Source organism: Neolamprologus multifasciatus, chromosome 1 (assembly GCF_963576455.1).
Source record: "Neolamprologus multifasciatus chromosome 1, fNeoMul1.2, whole genome shotgun sequence".
Taxonomy (NCBI): Eukaryota; Metazoa; Chordata; class Actinopteri; order Cichliformes; family Cichlidae; genus Neolamprologus; species Neolamprologus multifasciatus.
In genome coordinates, this window is record NC_140439.1 from 1,823,969 (window position 1) to 1,831,875 (window position 7,907).

Sequence of the window (7,907 nt, forward strand, 5' to 3'; positions counted from 1 at the left end):
CCACACACACACACACACAAATACAAATGCAATGAATTGGAAGACAGGTTTTATTTTATTCTCTGCCGATAATAAATAATATCTTAATAAAAATGACCACAAAAAAATTTCAAGTGAAAAATAAGCACTTCTCTTAAATTATTCTCCACATTGTAATTTAACAAAATATCACTGAACTATTGGCACTGTCCCGAGCTTTCAGAATAATAAATAAACACTTCTGTTTGGAATAAAATAAATACAAATTAGCTTTGAGAATAAAATAAACTTTTAAATTATTGCAGAGTGTCCATATTATAAACAAACAAACAAAATAACGAAAGTATTTGGCACTGACGAACGAACTCCCCATCTGCCCTGGATCATCAGTCCACTGTGCCATTAAACCAAGGACTGACATCGCACACACTGCTTGTCTTTACCTCTTTAGAAAGTTTTGGCACCATTATCTCCCTGATGTGTGGGCGGCTGGGAATTTCATATCGCAGCTCGAGTATGCTGAGAAGACGGTGCAATCCTATGTTTTCCACGACCGGCATTGGCTGGTCATCCAGAGAAATAAAATGAGTCAGAGCCTCTGTTATTTTAACTGCCCGTGGATTTTCTCTTGACATTTTTCATCGCTTTTCCAAAACCTGAGTTAAAGTTGGCTGTTCCACACTGCTGACATTTTGTTTAGCCTAGCTACAGCAGCCTCCAGTTTCTCTTTTTTTATCTGGAGCTGCCAGTCTCACTCGTCTAACCCTGTGCCTGTTTAGCGCGGGATGTCCCCCTAGTGGCCAATCTAAAAAACTACAACAAAAATGACAATCCACCCTCTGATTAATGAAATAAGTTAGTATCGGTTCGTGGTATCGGTTAACTTTTACGAGTTTACGAGTTCGGTATCGGTGCATCCCTAGTATTTAGCATATAAACACTACGCGGGAGTAGGTCACAGGTAATGATTTGTATGAATCTGGACAAGAATAACTTGAGCATATTATTCAATATGCATTACAGCACATTTCTAGCTAATGAGGCAGCTCATTCTCATTCTCTGACGATCGAATGCATTTTAGTGTGAACCCGAAAAAAAAAAAGCAGATGTGAAATGTAAAAGTGAGATATGATATTTGGATGCAAACTATAACTTGGTATTTAAAATCCCTGTGTATCATTCCATATATGCTGTCCATAAAAACAGCGGCAGTGAGGCACAGTTTCAAATAGCTCTATATAGAGCTATCATCACTTTAACCTTCAGCTGAGCAGGCGTGCATGCACAATCCATTCACATTTACCTTACATCAACAAAGGTCACCATAATGGTTTATTGATCACAAATTGACAAAAAGCCTTACAACTTGGAAACTCTGATTATTACAAGTGTGTTGTCAACATATAGAAAGTAACATATACAAATTTAAAATACCATGCCACATTTGACCTTTGACCTCTCCTTTAACCTTCAGATCAATATATTGCCCTTAAAGTAATAATGCTACATAGTGATGTTTAAAACTGTTCTTATTGTTTGTATTGGCTGAAAGGAGGAAAAGAGGAGTGCAGAGGAGGTTCATGGATGTAGGACGGTGTGACAGAGAAGAATCATATGAAGCTTATATGGAAGTTCAATAAGGAAGCTCTGTAATCACCCGAATACTCCTCCTTGAAACAGATGTGGGGAAAGATGGAGGCACCACAGCGACATTAAAGGGAAGAGCCAAAGGAAGAAAAGGATGAAAGCAGTATATGGATCCAGTGCAGAGAGCCATTGCAGGAAAAAAAAGGAAAAAAGGAAAAGAAAAGAGCGCTTGGACAGGTTTTTGAGGGGCTCCCACACAAACGCAAAGCAGAAGATGAAGCATCGCCAAATATGTTTCCAAACCAAAGACTAGAAAATATGATGAAGCATATCCTGCCTTTGGCTTCACCTGCACAAGTGCCACAGTAGGTCTCCCCATTAGTTTCCCTGCGTTGGGAGCAGCGATGGGCCGTCCAACCCATATGGAAAAGAAATAGGAAAAACTTATAAAAGACTTGCATCAGCTTTAGCTTGCTTCATATAGTGAATCATATAAGGCTTATATGATTTACTCATGAAAGTGGCCACTTTCTCATTACTTTCATATATTGTTTTATTAAGTATCCAAAACATACAAGTTTCATTTATATAATTTTTCTAGGGATCTTATATCTGTTTTCACTCTTGTATGCTTTTCATACAAACTTTATAAGATTTATATATATCTTTTCCGTGTGGGAAATCCCAGACAAACAGTATCCCACAGCTGTTTATTTTTTGAACCCATTTTGCTCAGAGATGCATTTTTTGAAAAATGTATTGATAGCAATGTTGAATATTATTACACAGGAAAAAACAACTATATGTAAAATAATCACACTGTAAATGGAGGGACAGTAACTGTGTGTGTATGTAAGCGTGTAAAAACTGCAGATGGTCAGATTAACAGTAAGATTAACATACCTTTGAGGTTGCGTGACAAACTCTGTATTCCTCGTCCACATGTAAACACAAAAACTGAGTTTTAAAAAAATCTCAGTTTTTGGTGATTCGAAACGCCGTTTATGTGTGGACGAAAGGCCCAAACGACCAGAAACAGCTGCATTTTCAAAAATACCCGTGTAGGTGTGGACGTAAAAGAGTTAGTAGTTTATTTTTTTGCTGCCTGTAATTTATTGCAGATTACTTTGTTTAATTGTTTACTAAATGTTTGAGGTGTGAAATAAACTGCAATGGAGTTTGAAAACAAAATATAGGTGTGTTTGTGCCGGGGGGGGGGGGGGGGGGGAATTTTCTTGTAAAACAAAGGGGGGCTTAACAAAAATAAAAAAAGTTTGGGAACCTGTCAGTTTGCCCAGCTCTCATAGATCCCTACCAATAATATGATGCGAGACTGGAATAAAACGTATTCATGGACTGGAAAACTTTATTGAAGAAGGCACATGTTAACACAGCACAACCCTCTAAAAGCATCTGGCTTCTTTTTATACTCTCCCTGTTTCAGGTGAGCATCCAGACTGTAGTATGGGGGTTAACCAGTCAAAATAAAAACATAACCCTCCACACAAACAAACATTCAATAACATTAGAACACATAACAAACATATACATCATTCCAACACATACTATAAACAAATCAATAACATAAGCTGCAACCATTTCTATTGAAATTAAAATCCTTCTTAACCAGACTCCCCTAACCTGGCACACTGGAGCTCAGAAGCAGGTGATTGAGCTGCTTTTACTCTTTTGCTCCACATCCTGCAGGAAGCAACCAGGAAGGATGAGTACTGTTACCAATTGTCCTTTTACACATACCAAAAGTTTAGACTGCAGATAAATGATTAAATGTAAACAGCTCAAACTTCAGCTCTTTTCTGACACAGTTGGATGGACGGTCCCCTTGTCTCTTCACCTTTACAATCTGTCACTTAAATCCTAAATTCAATTAAATTTTATTTATATAGCACCAAATCACAACAGCAGTCGCCTCAAGGCGCTTTATATTGTACAGTAGATACAGAGAATGAAAAATCAAATGAACGTAATAAAGAATCCAAAAGAACAAATGTGTGTTTTCTTTATTATATTGTTTAGATTCCAAACAGTTAAACTAATAAAAATACAAACGAGGTAATGGGACCCCTGATCTAGTGTCATGTCTGACCAAGAAGAAGGCCCACCTCTAAAACACAAGGTGTGGTTAATGCAGACACACACACACACACACACACACACACACACACACACACACACACACACACACACTAACTTTATACAAGTGCATCCATAACTATCAGATGTAAAAATACAGACTGACATACAAAATAAAAAGAGAAAAATACTGCAGTACAGTATCACATTTTAAGTAAAATAAAGTATATATAAAATGTATTTGTGAACGAGAGATGCCAAAATGTTTGCATGTATGAGCCGAGAGTCCCACACATGAAAACACCGCGTACTAAATATTTGACTGAATAAAGTGATATTCCCTAATTGCCGTAAACAATTAAGCTAGGTGGCTAAACGTTTAATGTTTTGGAGATGCCACGTGTGAAATATCAGCCTGATCGGGTGTTTTCCTTCTTTTTCATGCATCTTTCTTTATGTTGGTTTTGCATGAACAACAACATGGCAGCATTGCACCTGCAATTCTCAAACTCTGCAATCTTTGTATATAAGATTCATACAAGTGGAAAAGTTTGAGCTTTTATCCTTCTTAGTGGTCAGTCAGAGAAAAGTTATTTCAGTTTGTACACCATTCAACTCCTACCAGTTTAAAGGACAATAAGAGGCTGTGCAATTCTGTTTAAGCTGCGTCTGTCATTTTCAGTGCATAATGCTTTCATAGCTCCAAATGCCAGCCTTTTGTTTGCAGATGTACCTTCTCTAAAGGCTGTTGGTGGCCTTCATTTGCAACACGAAAATGCCTGAATACACTAATCCACCACAGCAAGCAAGCATTTATGAACCTTTCAGTTCAAATTCATTAAAAATTGATAAGACTAAACGTTCCAAGATTATGTTTTTTTCCTGCAACAGTTCGTATTATTTTATGATGGCACATAAAAAACATCCCGCAACAATCATCACTCAGAGTTTGGTCAGTTTGATCCACTGGGCTCAACAGTCTGATAAAAAAGTGTCAGTTCTTTATCTTGCCTAAAACAGTAAGGCCTCCTGTCAGCATCACTGTCAGTGCTCAGTGTTGTTCCTCGTTCACTGAATGTGCTACTAGACATTTTTAAAAAACGATTTTAACATCTAATTATTGTCCAAACGAGAAACACTTTGTTGTGTGAAATTTACTCATAACGTAGCTGCCTGGTCTGAACAAAGCCTCCGGCACTCCCCACACACAAGCTAATGTTAGCCAAAGCTGATCTCCTGGTCAAGATAAATCCCCCAAAACTGTTAAGATTTGCTCTCAGAAGGGAAATGGCTGTTAAAGCTTCTGCAGTTAATATATTTGACATTCATATTGAATGAAATCACCATGTCCCATATGAAAACCTACAAAGAATTATTATTAAAGTGAATAAAAGCACAAACATCAAAAACAGTCATAGTGGAACTCCATGAAAAAGCTGTTCCTCTCTGGAGTCACTGCAGGTGGAAACATCGAGTCATTGTTGGATTAACATTGATCAGAGGGATACAAATAGACCTGTGAATGGATGCTTATATTGGATGCTGTCTGGGTAAGTAGGCAATTGTCTGCTAATATGCTCACCATAATGTGATAATTATGGCTAGAAAATCAGAGCAGTGTGTCACTCTGCAGCTGTGAAAGCAACATTAAACACAGCGCACAAAGGCAAAAAATGGATGGTCAAGAAATCTCATTAAGACCAAAGCCCACAATAAATGATTCATTTTGTTTGGGTGGAAACACCCGATGGATCTTATTTCCATGTGCCCAAGGCTTCATTGGAAAAACAAACAAACACTGGGCGACACAATCCTTACCATGCACACACCATCGCACATAAACCACAATCCACCAAACACTACTGTTGTTTGTGGTACACGCAGCTTCTCACAGTACATGGTTACAGAGTTCAGCTCTGTAGCAGTCACCTCAGAAACATCAGTATGTATGTATGTATACTTTTGTCAGAGATCACAGATGATGCCCGAAACGATTACAAAATTATATATACCAGGTAGTCAGCAAATAAACTGTATAAAGTGCTCCCTCCCTATAACGCGGTTCACCTTTTGCGGCCTCGCTCTTTTTCTGCAATTTTGCATGCATTTTTTTCCCGCGTAATTGTGCAGACGTATTTTACCTGCACAAACAGCTGAGACGTGATTTGCGATACATGTGGCAAAAAAGTGAGATGTTGTGGCCATACTAGGGAGACAATCAAAAGGGCTATTGGGGGGTGGGGGTGATTAATACATTTTACAATGTTTATTTGTCAGATAAAATACATTAAATGTCACCGTTATTATTGGCCGGCCCGGAACGGTGGGGGTGTCCAAATTCAGAGGCTGCTTCCACCTGAGGACCCGGCCTTCGCGGTCTAAAGAAAGCCGGGTAGTACGTCACGAGCTCCCTCGGTGGAGTGAAACTCTGCCGTCTGCTCCTTGCTATCTAAAATATAACCGGGCGCTGGCGTAAACTCTTCTGTTTAATCATTTTCTGTTTGACGTTTATTCAGCTGTGTGAAAATTTTCGGGAGGGTCACTGAATTCGGTGTTCTCCCGGAAAAATCGGGAGGGTTGGCATGTATGGTTGTGGCAACATCACAAACCTCGTCAAACACCTCAGAGTAAATCATATCACAGAATATGACGAGCGTATGTTGAGGTGAACTGAAGAGGAGGAGAGGGACAGGTGCTGCCAGGGCGAGACAGACGTCTCTCACGGAGTCCTTCAGTGCTGCAGGCAGGCAAGGTGTTCAAATAGCACAACTTCAGTTTTTTTTTTCTATATGATGAACTCTGCATTATTAAGTGATAAGAACAAGTAATCTGATGTCCTGTAATCATTATGATGCTATAATTTGAGATACAAATACTTATACTTATATGAGATATAAATAAAATAGGTTTTTGTACAAAGTATCGGTATCGGATCAGTATCGTCGATACCACCCTGAATATTACTTGGTATCGGATCGGAAAGGAAATCAGTGGTATCGCACATCACTAGTGGGTGCGCTTGCCAAGGGGCTGCGAGACAGACAGCCATATTTCACACATGGCTATGAAAGGCGGATAAGGAAGTAGTTCCTTTGAATGTAGACAATCCGAATGTTATAGTTTCTTTCCACTGTGTTCCTGTTAGTGATAAACTACAAATTTACTCTAAATTACTAAAATATCAATATTTTAATGTGAGAATCGATTCTAGAACATAAATGATTGGTATCGGAGGAATCGATATTTCAGGATTGATCCGCACATCACTACTGTACAGTACAGAACACCTTCAGTTTGTCAAATTCACACAAATCTTCGATCGTAGCAGCGTGACTCTTAAGTGCTGTACTGTGTGTTTGTAAGTTTTCTCCCCCCCCAAAAAAACAGCGTCGACCACCTGCAGGAGCCTTTGGTTTCATTCTATGACACTGGATTTATTTTTCTACGAAGGTTTGAACTTTGAGAGTTTAAACAAGAGAGAAAAGTGTGAAAATGTCCATGTCTGTCTGAGAAAAGTGTATAAAGTGTGTAGTGAGGGGTTTTACTTAAAACATCTATAATAATTGTAAAATATAAAGTTATGAGGTAGATGGTGCTTACCGTGCTGGTAATCCCCTAACCAGACGGTGGACACTGGAGGTGAAGGCAGCTGTTATATTGAGCAGGTTAACTACTGGCAGGTAAAAGCAGCAAAGCAGATTGGACTGTGGCAGAGGAAAACGCACAGAACAAGAAGTTCAGTCAGCTGGCAAACGATGACTCAGAAGGTTGAAGTGGTTTCTGTTCACAGTGGATGAGATTTGCTCTGAGTTTCTCAATGCTCTACAAGACTGCATTAAAGTCAGTGAGAAAGCCTCTGGATCCGTAGAACATTTGTCAGCGATTGGTCCACAGAATTTCCAGGTGGAGCCAGGGGGCAGAGGGCATCTGTTTTGATGGCATCAGGATCTTGTCTCTACTATTTGCAGATGATGTGATGTTTTTCTCTTCAATGAGTTTAGTCATCGAGCTTGGAGTGAGAAGAATTGTGGCTTTCTTGTGTGCAAGAAACAACAGTATGAGTGTTTCGGGGGAGTTTGAGTTTTAATTAAGAAGCCACTGTTGTATGAGCATCACTGTGTTTTTCCAAGTTGGATCCACACTAAGCTCTCGTGCTCTGGTGTGTATGGGAGGAAACCACAGCATGTCATGAATACTGTGGTTTGTTCTGAGGGATTTACTGTAAATTCAAGATTTGTCTTCAGTA